The sequence below is a fragment of the Narcine bancroftii genome, chromosome 5, assembly GCF_036971445.1.
Source record: "Narcine bancroftii isolate sNarBan1 chromosome 5, sNarBan1.hap1, whole genome shotgun sequence".
Taxonomy (NCBI): domain Eukaryota; kingdom Metazoa; phylum Chordata; class Chondrichthyes; order Torpediniformes; family Narcinidae; genus Narcine; species Narcine bancroftii.
The window spans coordinates 149596423-149612318 of record NC_091473.1 but is presented as its reverse complement, the minus strand read 5'-3'; positions in this window follow the sequence as shown (position 1 = coordinate 149612318).

Genomic DNA, 15896 nt, shown 5'->3' with positions numbered 1-15896 from the left:
GGAATATTTAGAAGATATTTAGATAGGTTAATGGGTGGGAACCATTTAGACGGATCTGGGCTGAAGCATGGGTAAGTTAGGTCCATGAATGTGGTGCAAAAATATCTGGACAGCGTCAATTCATTTTTAAAAAAGGGAAAGCAAAATAAAGAAAATTAAATATCCCATTTCCTTCCTGTTAAAGGCCAGCCATGAAGCTGTGAATGTGAATGTCTTCATGTTATAATTCTCTCCTTCTCTGCCAATTCCTCTGGCAATGTCAGTGGGAGCTGGGAATTGGTTGGTGGGATGGGTGGTCAGCTGGGATAGTGGGGGTGGGATTGATTAGTAAAGAAGAAGGGATGTGGAAGGAGCCTGGTGGATGAGAAGGAGTGGGGGAGTGAAGACTCTGGGAACTGAATGCCACGGATAGACTAGAGTTGGCAGAACCTCCCAGAGCTCAGTCTTGTTGCAGATGTGGCCAATTCAAGATAATCAGGCAACCACTGAAATGTGTAGAATCAACGAGCCATAATTGAATTCAATAATCCAATAGTTCAAGTTCATTATCATCTGTCTCTACATATGTAACCCGAAGAAACATGATTTCTATGGTCCATGGTACTGTTACAGGCTTATGTTATTCTTAATATATATACATATATGATATTTTAATAATGTTATTGTGGGTGGTGAGATCAGGGAAAGACACACAGATAACAAATTGAGTTAGCGGTCACCGTGACACCTACGTTCAGAGCTGAAACCGCTGGTTTATTGTTCCACTGAAATACTGAAACAATGAATGTTTGTTAAGAAGAACACTGGTTAAATAGAAGGGACCACCTGCTTGTTGACTCATGCTTTTGGGAAATTAAAACTAAGAACCATGTATTGTTCAAGCAAGTCATGTGATTAGGGACACTTGAATAGACAGTATTTTAGTGTTCAATCAGAGTTATCGAAAAAGGACAGAATTAAAGTGATTTCGGAGGAAGATAGTCAGTTTGGCTACTTCTCTTTGCTAGGAGAAAGCAGTGATGCTGTGGCCATTGTAATGGTCACTTTTGACTGACTAGTATCTTGGGAAAGATAGCAAGATCATGCTTACATTTGGATTGTAACCATTTTGATGGTTATTTCATTTGGGTTCATGGAAGCATCACATTGTAAAGTCACAAGCTTTGTAACCCCTTCACAAGAAAGTGGGAATTTGTAATGAATCATTCGTATGAAAGAACATTTCTCCAACAGCAACTCAACAAGAATTCATAAGTTTTGAGAAGTCTGATGACTCAGTGCCTCATCCACTCCATAATTACTTTTAAACATTAGTTTAAAAATTCTGAGTTTCAACACAAGATTTCTAAATCTGGACTTTGAATTTGACTTTTCAGAATTGTGCCTAAGTTGTAATGGTTTGGGTAATTTGGGTAATCTACACACACACACACACACACACACACACACACACACACACACACACACACACACACACACACACACACACACACACTCTCTCTCTCTCTCTCTCTCTCTCTCTCTCTCTCTCTCTCTCTCTCTCTCTCTCTCTGGGTATCTTTTCTTTTCTTTGGTTCTTTGGCTTGGCTTCACGGACGAAGATTTATGGAGGAGTATGTCCATGTCTGCTGAAGGCTCGTTGGTGACTGACAAGTCCGACGCGGGACAGGCAGGCACGGTTGCAGCGGTTGCAAGGCAAAATTGGTGGGTTGGGGTTGGGTGTTGGGTTTTTCCTCCTTTGTCTTTTGTCAGTGAGGTGGGCTCTGCGGTCTTCTTCAAAGGAGGTTGCTGCCCGCCGAACTGTGAGGCACCAAGATGCACGGTTGGAGGCGAGATCAGCCCATTGGCGACGGTCAATGTGCCAGGCACCAAGGCACCTTCGATAAGGTCCCGCATAAATGACTGACTTACAAAATCAAGGCTCATGGGATTGGGGGCAAAGTATTGATGTGGAGTGAGAACTGGCTGGCAACATAATTTTGGGATAAATGGCTCATTTTCTGAGTGGCAGGCGGTGACCAGTGGGGTGCCACAGGGATCTGTACTGGGACCCCAGCTGTTCACAATTTACATTAATGATCTGGATGAGGGGATTGGATGTAATATCTCCAAATTTGCAGGCGACACTAAGCTAGGAGGGGTTGTGTCCACGGAAGAGGGGGTCAGGAAGCTCCAGTGTGATTTGGATAAATTGAGGGACTGGGCAGATACATGGCAGATGCACGACAATGTGGATAAATGTGAGGTTATCCACTTTGGTAATACAAACTGGAGGGCAGATTACTATTTGAATGGCAAAAGATTAAGAGATGGGGAAGTGCAGAGAGACCTAGGGATACTTGTACACCAGTATCTGAATGGAAGCATGCAGGAAGAGCAGGCGGTTAAAAAGGCAAATGGTATTTTGGCCTTCATATCAAGAGGGTTTGAGTATAGGAACAAGGATACCTTACTGCAGCTGTACAGGGCCTTGGTGAGACCCCACCTGGAGTATTGTGTGCAGTTTTGGTCACCTTATCTAAGGAAGGATGTTCTTGCAATGGAGGGAGTGCAGAGGCGATTCACCAGGCTGATACTTGGAATGGCAGGAATGACTTATGAGGAAAGATTCTGCGAATGGGGATTGTACTCGCTGGAGTTTAGAAGATTGAGAGGGGATCTCATAGAGACATATAAAATTCTGGCAGGACTGGACAGAATGGATGCAGTTGGGATGTTTCCAAGGATGGGAAAATCCAGAACCCGGGGCCATGGTTTGAGGATAATAGGCAAACCATCTAGGACCGAGATGAGGAGGAATTTCTTTACCCAGAGGTGGTGAATCTGTGGAATTCATGGCCACAGAGGGCAGTAGAGGCAGGTTCATTCAATATATTTAAGAGGGAATTAAATCTATTTCTTCAGTATAAGGGTATTAAAGGTTACGGAGAGAAGGCAGGGACGGGGTACTGAACTTTAAGATCAGCCATGATCTCGTTGAATGGCGGGGCAGGCTCGAAGGGTCAAATGACCTACTCCTGCTCCTATCTTCTATGTTTCTATGTTTCTATTTCTTTAAGCAGTCCTTGTACCTCTTCTTTGGTGCACCTCTGTCTCGGTGGCCAGTGGAGAGCTTGGCTTAGAACACGATTTTGTGAAGGCGATGGTCCTCCATTCTGGAGACGTGACCCACCCAGCGCAGTTGGGTCTTCAGCAGCATGGATTCGATGCTTGCGGACTCTGCCAGCTCGAGTACTTCGATGTTGGTGATGAAGTCATTCCAATGAATGTTGAGGATGGAGCGGAGACAGCGCTGATGGAAGCATTCTAGGAGCCGTAGGTGATGCCGCTAGAGGACCCATGATTCAGAGCCGAACAGGAGCGTGGATATGACAACAGCTCTGTACACGCTGATCTTTGTGTGTTTCTTCAGATGATTGTTTTTCCAGACTCTTTTGTGTAGTCTTCCAAAGGCGCTATTTGCCTTCGCGAATCTGTTGTCTATCTCTTGTCAATCTGAAGCACCTGCAAGCTCACACCAAGACACAAGAGCAACTTGTCCGTGAACTACTCTTTGCAGACGATGCCGCTTTAGTTGCCCATTCAGAGCCAGCTCTCCAGCGGATGACGTCCTGTTTTATGGAAACTGCCAAAATGTTTGGCCTGGAAGTCAGCCTGAAGAAAACTGAGGTCCTCCATCAGCCAGCTCCCCACCATGACTACCAGCTCCCCCCCTCCCCCACATCTCCATCAGGCACACAGAACTCAAAATGGTAAACCAGTTTACCTACCTCGGCTGCACCAGTTCATCTGATGCTGGTTTATGACGTAACAGTATATACACACACAAAATATTACAAAGTAATCACATATATACATAAAGATAAAATTTAAAATAAATATATTAAAATATTTTGAGATACCTCTCATCAATCTCACAGCCTGCAGGAAGTAGCTGTTTCCCAGCTCGGCAGTCCAGATTTTGATGCTCCTCTAACTTTCTTTATAGCAGTGGGTCAAAGCTAACTGTGTGCTGGATGGAAATGCTCCTCGATAATCCTTTGACATCATTTAAGCAACGATCCCAGGAAATACTGTCAACAGAAGAGCCCTCAGTGATCTTCTCAGCCATTTTGATGATCCTCTGTAATGACTTGTGGTCCGATGCTTTGCAGCTACCGTACCAACACAATGACACACCCAGACAGGACATTCACGAATGTGGTCCTGTAAATGGTTGATGAGATGCACTACTTGGTAGGATGGGTTGACTTGATTGGACACCATGCAAAACAAAGTTTCTCGATAAATGATACAATTCTCTTCACAAGATCGCAAGATATAAGAGCAGAGGTCGACCAATCAACCTGATGGGTCTGCTCTGCCGTTTAATCATGAGCTGATCTTTATCACTCAGCAGCCCCTCCCCATAACCCTTGATGCCCTGACCGATCAAAAACCTGTCAATCTCTGCCTTAAATACACCCAACGACCTTGGATCCCCAGCCGCGTGTGGCAACAAGTTCCACAGTCTCAGAGCCCTCTGCCTCAAGAAATTTCTCCACATTTCTCTTTTAAATTGGTGCCCTTTTATCCTGGAATTGTGACCTCTTGTACTAGACTCCCCTACCATGGGAAACAACTTTACCACATCTACTCTGTCCATGTCTCTATGAGGTCTCCACTCATCCTTCTCTACACCAACGAGTACAGTCTAAGAGGCGGCAAATGTTCCTGACATGCTGAATCTTTCATTCCTGTCATCAATCTAGTAAATCTTCTCTTAACCCTCTCCAATGTCAGCACATCCTTTCTCAAATAAGGTGCTCTAATCTGTACACAGTACACCAAGTGAGGTCTCACCAGCGCCCTACAGAGTTTACATCCCTGCTCTTTTATTCTATTCCTCTAGAAATGCATGTCAACATCGCATTTGCTTTCTTCACTGACAACTCAACCTTTTGAGTATCCTGCGTGAGGATTACCAAGTCCCTTTGCACCTTCAATTGTTGAATTTTCTCCCCATCTCTATAATAGTTACCACAACTTGTACAAAAGTGTATGACTGTACACTTCTCAACATTGGTTCTCTCAGTAGTGGTTTTCCACCTTTTTCTTTCCACTCACATCCCACTTTAAGTAATCCCTCTGCCATTAGTGCTCTGTGATTAGGAAGAGATTGCTTAAGGTGGGATGTGGGTGGAAAGAAAAAAATTGGAAAACCACTGTTTTAATCGTCCCTCATTGACTCGCTATGTGCGTGGTTTTATAACGCCAAAGGAATCTGGCCAATTGGGTCTAGAGCAGTGGTTCTCAACCTTCCCTTCCCACTCACATCCCACCTTAAGCAATCCCTTACTAATCACAGAGTGCCGATGGCAGAGGGATTACTTAAAGTGGGATGTGAATGGAAAGACAAAGGTGAAGAACCACTGGGCTGTCTCTTTGCCCATTCTCCTAATCTATCCAAGTCTCTGCAGCCTTTCCGTGTCCTCAGCACCACCAGCTCTACCACCTATTTTTCTGGTATCGTCTGCAACTGTAGCCGCAAAGCTATCTGTTCCATTATCCAAATCATTTACATACATGGTAAAAAGAAGTGGCCCCAACACTGACCCTTGCGGAACACCACTAGAAACCCAGTTGGGATCCCATTATTCCCACTCTCTGTTTCCTGCCTTTTAACCAATGCTTTACCCAAGCTAGTATCCTTCCTGGAATTCCATGAGGTCTCATCTTGTTAAGCAGCTTCACATGTGGCCTCTTGTCAAAGGCCTCTTGAAAGTCCAAGTACACAACATCCGCTGCCTCTCCCCTCTTTGTGAGCTCCTCAAAAATAAAGTAGTAGGTTTTTCAAGTATGATTTTTCTTTAAGGATCTATCAAGGTCATCTGTAACCTCGTCTTTGGCAATTGATCCCAACATCTTGCCAACCACTAATGTCACTTGAATTTCTGTAGTCACGTGATTAACAAAAGGGAAAGATCAGCATTTTTTTTTAACCTGAGAACCAAATGTCATTGAGGCCATCATTATTTGTGCCGAGTACTTCAATGCCAGATAATTAACAGAATTTATTTTTCACAATGGCTATCGTGGGATTTGAACCCATCCTGCATTTCTAAGATGGTAGTTTAACAATGGCATCACATACACATTCTTAATATTAATGTTTCAGACCTTTCATCGGAACAAGAACACATCCTTGCTGATGTAATCACTTAATGTAATCACCCGATCTCAACATGACCTGCAATTTTATAGTTTATCACTTTTCTGATTGCCCATCTGAAATACAGAAGGTCGCCTGACCTCTCCGACGAGAAGCAGGTCGGTCACGACCAGGGTCACCTGACCACCCCCTCACCACCACCACCACCACCCCGAAGGGAAACAGGTTGGAAGTCACCTCACTCGTCAGTCAAGGTTTGATCCACTCACAGGCGAGGCTTCCTTGCAAATGGTTCTCCACTGCACGTGGCCACACCTGAGCCTGCCCCCCATGCAGCTGCAGTATAAGGCCCACTACGTGGATCAGCTCGATCTCTTTTTTTTTTGCCTTGAAATCATCTCTGAGCTCCACTCCAGGTTATAATCCGTGGGAAATGCCCGTCAAGGGTGGGAGCTATTGTGGCATACACCCGAGAGTCCGTTGTGTCTCGCTTGTTGTAGATAGTCGTTAATTTGTGTTCCTTTGCTAATTGGTGTGTCATGCCTGCTGGAGCAAGAGGGGAGGAAACAGGCGTTGGGATTATCAGTGATTTATGGCGACTGACTGGTATGATTTGTGCGCTATTGTTTTGTCTGTTGGTGTGAGTGCATTCCCTGCTGTGAACTCATCTATGTTTAAATTAAGGCTATTGTTTACCAATAACGTGTTCAGGACTTGCTGCTTCATGAACCCTTCAACCTTATTCTCATCATTATACCATCATTTAGGGGCTTCTCAAGCTCTGGATGTTCATGCCAAAGCTGCCTGCTGTCTGGAGCTGCTGAACAAGGGAGGAGTATTATGTCGGAGATGCTGATGAGATACATTGAAAGACCGACCACTCGCTTTGTAACGTTGAGTCCTGCAGAAAGACTGGTGATGCCATTATGGCTTTTCATTGGGGCAAGGGTGTAGTGAACTGGGATTTATCAGAAGTGTCCTGTACTGACGATCGGTCCCGTCTCCTGGCTCCTCCCCCGAGGGCCCATATATAACCCAGGTTTCCCACCTAAATCCTGAACCCCTCTGAAGCCTGTTCATGAACCCGACCTGGGTGGTAAGCTAATAAAAGCATTAGTTCTCCCTCCAGTCTACGCAACAATGGGGCAACTCCCAAGTAATACAAAAGGCTAGTCTGTATCAACATGCATGGAGACATCACGGCCTCCATGTTACATGCCACCAAAGCCTTGATGTCATGTTCTAATCGTCACTTCAGCACAGAGATAAGGGAGATTTTTGTTTGCTTAGAGGGAGCTAAGTACGTGGAATTTGTTGCCACACAAGTCGGTGAGGGCCAAGTTATTGGATATACTTAAAACAGATGTAGATAAGTTTTGATTAGGAAGAGAATCAAGGGTTATGAGGAAATTGCAGGAGAATGGGATTGAAAAACAATAGTAAATTAGTCATGATGGAATACTAGCACTGACTCAATGGGCTGAATGGCCTACCTTGGCTCCAATGTCTTGTGCCACTGCATCAAACTCCAGCAAATTTTGCTGAAAACTTTGCGGAAAGACCTTTAGAAGCAAGAAATGTGATGATTTAAATTGATTCCTCCAGAGAACATAGAACATTGCAACACAGTATTGTCCTTTAAGCCCAAGATTATTGTGTATGTAAACCTACTCAACAAACTAAACCTTCCCTACGTCGCACCCATAACCATCCTTTTTCTTGCTTCCATGTGCCTGTCTTAGAGTAATTTAAATGCCCCTATTGTCCCAGCCTCCACCACCATCCCAGGCAATCCATTTCATCTCCCACAATGCTCGGTACACAAAACGTACCCCTGATGTCTCCCCTACCCTTATACAAATGCCTTGCTACTTTCACATCGGAAAAAAAGTGCTGGCTGTCCACCCAATCTTTGTCTCTCATAATCTCATCCTTTTTCAAAGCAATAATAAGACGAAGGAAATGATAATGGACTTGAGGAGAAGGGTTATAGAGGACACCCCTGTGCCCATCAATAGCACTGAAGTGGAAAGGGTTGGTAGCTTTATCCTTTGGAATAAAGATCTCTAATGACCTGATCTGGACTAACCACATAGCTGCAGTGGTCAACAAGGTGCACCAACGTCTCCACTTTCTGCAAAATCTAAGGATGTTCACCTTATCCCTCAACAACTTCTACACTTAAGAGTCTAACAACAGTGGGAAAGAAACTGCCCTTGAATCAGTGTAACCGACTGGAACACATGGAAAATGTTGCCTGGAATGGAGACCTGTTATTGAATCAATGAGTTTATGCTCACTGGAGAAAATAGCCAGTTGAGAGGAGACTTTATAAAGGCTTACAAAGCCTTTAACTTATAACTTCACAGCTTATAACTTTAAGCCTTTATGGATAGGATAGATAGGCAGAATACTTCTCTTCCCCAGGGCAGGGGGACTTCTTTTCCATTGGCACCTTGTCCAAGGAATTAAAGGGGAATAAACGGGTTATGGGTCCAGTGGAAAATGAAAGCAGTCAGCAACGTCAGGGTTAAATGATGTCAAATCGTGCCGGGCATTGACGGCCTCTACCCCTACTCGTATCCCCGGCGTCAGCTGACCAGTGGAAAAAGGGCAACTTCCATCCATTCCAATTGAAGGTAGACTCTCCGATCCCCGGGGGTGAGTTGTGTTCAGTGGAAAAGCAATCAGCGTCCCGACTGAAGGCCGCCCAGTGGGAACAGCACAAACAGCTTCTTTCCCGGGACAGTGCACGACCAATGAAATGGAGAAAAAAAAAGGGTTTAAAGCTAGAAGGCACAGATTTTGTAGGAAATTGCCAACAGTCCACACACAAGCCAGGAAATTCAGGATTTCCAAAATTTAGTGGCTCATTAGCGCAATGAATGGAGCTACTGCCTCAGAGCAGTGACCTCGGTTTGATCCCCATCCCCAGTGTTCACGTAGAACCAGAAAAAAATGCAGCACAGAGACAGACCCTTCAGTCCATCTAGTCTGTGCCTAGTCCCATTGAACTACACTCAGGCCATAGCCCTCCCATCCATCCACTTTTTAAAAAAAGTTTTTCATGCGCTCATAGATGCTTCCTTGTTGAGTGTTCAGTGTTAACACAGATCAGACTCTGAAATGGATCTCTGGGTGGTTAAAGAAAAAACGATGCCTTTGCGCTCTTGTTAACTTTTACTGTTCATGATTTCTTGGACTTTATGAAACTCACCTTGAACTGTTTGACATAATGTAGTAGCTCCCTGTACTTCGATTTATTCATCCCTTATTATTACTCCTCCTGCTGCATGCATTGGCTTTCCTGGATAGCACACAAAGTAAAGCCTTTTAATATCTCTCGATACGTATGGAAAAAGGCAATTCAACTCAATACACTGAGCAGAGAGGGAGATGTGAATGCTTGTGTTTTGTGGTCACGGATGGTCCTCAGGGGAGGTTCCCCCCAACTTCCATTGACCTTCTGGACGAAACCAGCTCCCGAATCCGTGGCCTATTCTGGACAGCATGTGTTGGGATTGGAGGTGAAGCAGGGGTTGGAGACGATGGAAGGAGTCAAGGTCTTTCTCAAATTTGGCAGAAATGGTGATTTTTTTCCCCCTCTCTGAATATTTCTGGCTCTCTGAAATCTTTCAATGCGATGTACAAAAGTGTGGAAAATTTGAAGAGAAAAATAATATTTAACTAAACATTTATATAAACCTTCAGATAGATGCAATATGATCCCTTGTTTTTTTTCCATAGAAGGTAATGGCAAATAACTCTCTCTCTCCCAACTATTTAATGAAAATCCACAATTTAAAATCTTACTTTTCTAGTCTGTTATTGAGTCCAGAAAAGTTATGGCGAGGAAACTGTTTTCAAACTCATGACAGGAGATTTTAATTTTTCTATAAGGTGGTCATACAGCCCATCAAATCTATGTTAGCCTTCAGAGAAATCCCCAGATTCAAGATTACTTTATTGTCATGTAATAAAGACCATGCAATACTACACAGAATTTGCTTTTGTTTGCCTTATGGTGGACAGATTTCCCAAAGGCAGAAATTGTCCAAAGTGAAAGAAAAGCAAAAGAGGGTCCCCTCACTCACCGACTGTCCATAGATTTGTCTCCAGCACTGCTTCAGCCCCCACAGTCACACAGAGTCCAGTCCAAACCACCAGCAGCCCGAGTTCCAGATCCAAACCTTTGACCCCATTCCCCAACGCTCCCATTCCCTCTCTCTTACATGCAGAACTCTTCTCCCACTCACGTGCATATGGGGCAATTAACTTGTCTCCAGCATGTCTTGGGGATGTGGGAGGAAACCAGATTACCCAGGGCAAACCCACACGATCACTCAGAGAACATACATGAAAACTCCATGCTGACTAATACCAGGAATGGGATGAAACCCAGGACAGTGGACCATGAGTCCATAGCTCCATTAATCACATCGCTGTTTCACTAAATTCAGGCCATTTATGACCCCTCGGGCGGTACGGTTAGCGCAATGTTGTTGTCCGGGGTTCGAATCCAGCACTGTCCGAAAGGAGTTTGTACCTTCTCGTGTCTGCGTGGGTTTCCTCTGGGTGCTTCAGTTTCCTCCCATCCTCCAAAATGTACCAGGTTTGTCAGTCAATCAAGTGTAATTGGGCAGCAAGGACTGCATGTACATCTAAAAATGACCTGGCTTTCATGTGGAGTCTCTTTGTGATGACCTTGTTTGGGGAGTGACAACATGTCAACCTAAAGTGGCAGCTCCATCAGACTACTCTTTTATCGAGACATGTAACCAGCACCTTCTAAGTATTGGTCTGCTGCACGTACACTTTAGGATTGTGGCACAGTTTGAATTTATTATCTTATTTCATTTAAACACCATGAAACATCGGCAAAATCCACCCCCCACCCCCCGAGCTTCACAAAGATGAGGAGACTGTGTGCAGATTTCATGGGAACTAGAAGTGATTGAGATACATTTTTGAATGCTTTTTTTTTAGAATCGCGGAGAACAACCACCATTGGAACAAAAGGAGCCAGATAAAGACTTCAAAGATTGAAAATAAATATTTGAAAGGAGAAGCACTTTGTCGTGAAAAAAAATGGGGGAGGGAATGAGGGGCACTCAGCTGCCAGCCACAAAGAAAAAAATGCACTTTGTAAGGTCGAACTTGAAGGCAGAGTATGTGGTCAATGGCAGGATTCTTAACACTGTGTGGGGGAATAGAGAGATCTTTGGGTCAAGGTCCATAGATTCCTCAAGGTTGATAGTGTGGTTAAGAAGATGTATGGGGCGATGGCTTTCAGTAGAAAGCATTCAGGAGCCGTGAGGTAACGTTGCAGCTCTGTAAAATTCTGGTAGGATCTCATTTGGAGTATTCAGTTCTAGTCACCTCGTTACAGGAAGGGTACAGACGCTTCAGGGAGGGTGGAGAGGAGAATTACCAGGATATTTCCTGGATTGGAAGAGTATGATAGGCTGTAGACATTGTGATTGTAGTAAAAACACCAAATTCAGCTGGGCTATTCAGTACCTAGAGGAGACAAAGATATATTGCCGACGTTTCGGGCCTGAGCCCTTCTTCTCGGGAAAAAAAATCAGAAAACGGAGAAGCAGGATATAGCAGAAAGTCTCAGAATTCAAACAATGGGGGAGGAATCCAGACCAACAAAAGGTGTTAATTGGATATGATAAGGGACTAGGTAGAATTTATCATGTCTGTGCAAAAGGAGACAGGGAATGGAGAGGCAACTGGGGGGGGGGGGAAATGGGGTGGGGGGGTTTAATGAAAGCCAGAGAAGTTGACATTTAAATGCCATCCAGTTGGGGGGTGTTCATTCAGAAGATGAGGTGTTGTTCTTCCAATTTACGGGTGATCTCAGCCTGGCAGTACATGAGACATTGGTTAAGCAAAGGAATGGGTCGGGGAATTGAAATGGGTGGGCACTGGGAGGTCCACGCTATTGCGGCAACAGAGCCGAGGTGCGCTGCAAGGCTGGGGCTTTCTTGTTTTGGAGTGTCGAAGGATGAGAGGTGGCTGAATAGAGGTATATAAGATTACAAGGGGCTTTGATAGAGTGGACATTCAGCACCTTTTTCCTGGGGTGACAATAGGAAATACCAGAGACATCTGTTTAAAGTAAGTGGAGGAAAGTTTAGGGGAGATGTCAGAGGTATGATTTTTACTCAGAGTGTTGGGTGCCTCGAATGCATAGGCGGGGGTGGTGGTGAAGGCTGGGGCAATAGGGACATTCAAAATACTTAAGGAGGCACGTGAATATAAGAACAATAGATGGTTATGGGTGTGAGGTAGAGAAGGGTTAGATTGTTGTGGACTTGGTTGGCACATGCCGTACTGTTCTCATACATGAAAGTTAAATTTTGAAGGGACTCTGGTCAACCTCTGGCACTTGGGTTCAAAGCCCCTGCACGCCATGGAGAATGAAGTTGCTTCTTTGGTAAACCACTGTAATGTATAATTGTCTGGACAAGCATACCTACTGGCTGGTTGTACCAGTTTCCCCTCTCTGCAGGCTCCCGTGTAAAGGTTAAAAGAGTTTTGATTCTTAGTTAATTTTGTGCCCATCTCCTGAAGAAAGAAATATTGTTTGCAGTGAATATGATGTAATATGTCGTAATATCCACCCAGACTACCGGCTTGCTCACTATTCAACAAGATATGAAGGAAGCGTGAGCATGAGAATTTTTCTGTGTATCTCTTTAAATACCATTATGTATCTCTTTTAATGTTTGAGCTTCTTTATATACATTTTATATCTCTATCATACAGTAAATGCTTTGTTATTTATCATTATGAGAGTCTTAATGTGAAGCTATGCAAAATGTTTATCTGTTTTATCAATTAATTAAAACTACATAAAATAACAGAGTTTGATTTATTGGATTAAAGAGATTGAAATTCTTAATATCGTAGCTAATGCTTTTGGAAGATGATACTTTGATATTAGAATAAGGAAAGTGTTGTCTACATCCTTTATAAGGGTGACTATTCCACAGTCTCCTGCAGGACAGCCCAACAGTAGGTATATTCTCAAGTGAATTAATGTCTATTGATTTCTTTGAGTGATTGATGGTGCATCAGCTTCTACCTTACGTTTATGGGCCTTCTCCGTCCAGTTCTAAGCAGGAATGGATAAAGCACACAAAAAAAACCACTTTTGCACTGACTTTTGAAAGGAGTCACATTTGCAAAGCAACACATTGGTGGACTGGAGCAACACGAGTACTCCAGATACTGGAATCTGGAGTGAATTAAGAGAAGCTGAAGGGATTCAGCAGGACGAGTAGCATCCACAGAGAGAAATGGTCACTCCATTTCATTGCAGGTAGGCGAGGAGACCACAGGGAGTGGGGGAGGAAGGAAAGTTACAGAGGAAATTCAGAATGTGAGCAGGTAAAGGCGAGACAGATTAGAGAGGGGTTACCTCAAAATGGAAAAAATTCAATGTTCATATAGTTGGGTTTAAGGTGGTCCCAGGTGGAATATGTGATACCACCTTGCCCAGGACCCTTTCACCTCTGTCCCCCACCACCCCCACTCTTTATGCTTGATGTAGAACACTATAGCCCTTGATGTTATGCCAACTCATACATTTCTTAAAAATATACTAAACCATCCCTACCCTGTAACCCTCTATTTTTCTTCCATCCATGTGCCGGTCTAAGGGTTTCTTAAATGTCCCTAATGTTTCAGCCTCCGGCATCATCCCTGCCTAGACATTCCAGGCATCCACAACTCTGTGTATATATAAAAAAAATTACCCCTGATGACTTCCCTCCCTTTACTTTGTACACATGTCCTCTGGTGTTTGCAATTTCTACCCTGTGAAACAGGCACCGGCCATCTATGCCTCTCAATCTTGTAGACCTCTATTAAGTCTCCTCTCATCCTTCTACGCTCCAAAGAGAAAAGTCCCAACTATCCTAACCTTGCTTCATAAGGCTTATTTTCCAGATACCATCCTGGTAAATCTCCTCTTCCTGCTCTCCATAGATATCTTCGCTTCCCATTTTTAAATCGATGAAGGGCCCCGACCCAAAATATTGATTGCCCATGACTCTCTTTAGAGTGGCTGCAGACACTCTTTACTGTCATGTAAACAAACATACAAACTTAGCAGTCCACTGAGTGGAGGGAATTTTGTGTCATGTTCTGAGCTGCACTCACCACCTTTCCCTTCGGCATTTGAGCGGAGCAGCTCCCTTTCCACGCTGTGATGCATCCAGCAAGTTTGTTTTCAACAGTGGAAGTTATTTAGGAATCTGGAACACAAATTGATGATCTCTTCTAGTTAATCTCAGGGGCAAGATGAGAAAATAGAACATGGAACATTACAACACACCACAGATCCCTCAGCCCACAATGCTGTGCTGAACTAGGTGAATCTACTCCACAACAATCTAATTTTTTCTCTACATCACATGTATATTTTTCTGACATTCATGTGCATATCTAAGAATCTTTTGAGTGTCCCTGTTGTACCAACCTCCACCACCATGGATTCCAGGTACCCACCACTCTGTGTGGCGGGATGGGGGGGGGGGGTGAAACTTGCCTCTGACATCTCCCCTAACCCACTCGCTTTAAACAGATGTCCTCTGTTATTGGCCACTGTTGCCCCAGGAAGACAGTGCTGGCTGTCCACCTGATCTAAGCCCCTCATGAGGAACTGGTTTAAAGCAGAGGTGCGGAGGTTTTAAATTCCAGGCAGTCATTCTCTACCTCACTCAGAATTGTGTACCTTAGATGAAAAATGTTCTATTTCCCAGAACCACCATCCCTCACCTCAAGTTATAAAAGAAAATTAAATTGTGAAGACATTTGTGCTGTCTCTCAGGACAGCAGGCAGGAAGCTGAAGCCGAGATAGATGTTATTTCAATGGTTAATTAAGAAGAAATATTGCAAAGAGGAAGTGGAAAATGGGAGACCGGTGGAATAGATTCTTCATCTGAGCCATTGTGAATGAACATTTGGACTGTGTCCTTTTGGTTTAATTTTTATAACATGTTAACGATACAACATGGTAGATGGCCCTTTTGGGCCATGAAACCCATGTCGCCTAATTAACTTATCAACCCTGTACATTTTGGAGAGTGGGAGTAAGCCAGAGTTCCTGGAAGAAACACAGTTTGGTCACAAGGAGAATGTGCAAACTCCCTACAAACAGTGTTGGATTCGAACCCAGGTCGTGGGCGCTGTAGCACCCTAACCATGCCGCCCAGCTTTAGGAATTAGATTCTGTAATCTAATTCAAACCTTGATGTTTAAATACATTATTTTGTTAATATATCTAAAGTAAACTGTGTACATTGTGCTAAAACTAAGTATGAATCTTCAAGGAAATCAAAGAGGATTTGAGCTAACCTTTGAAAAGAAAATATTTCACAAATATCGATATATGCAGGACATGCTTCTGGCCTATGAAAAAGATAGTTATCTTAACAAAGGAAAATAGGATTCAAAGAAATACATTTAGTCCCCAGAGCCTGTTTCACAATCCAGAAAGATCATGGTTCAGTGGTAACTTCAATCCATACAGCCATCTTTGGTCTTTATTCTGTACTAATTTTAGTTAACGAAGACCTTTTAATATCAGGTTTAAAATTAACAATCGACTGAGAATCAATTCGCCATTGTCGAAAAGTAATGGAAATCATGGGATAATTCAGCTGGGACCCATGTTGGTTGAAATGTGGTACGAGATGCAATCAGAATTATTCCAAAGATGATAAAAAG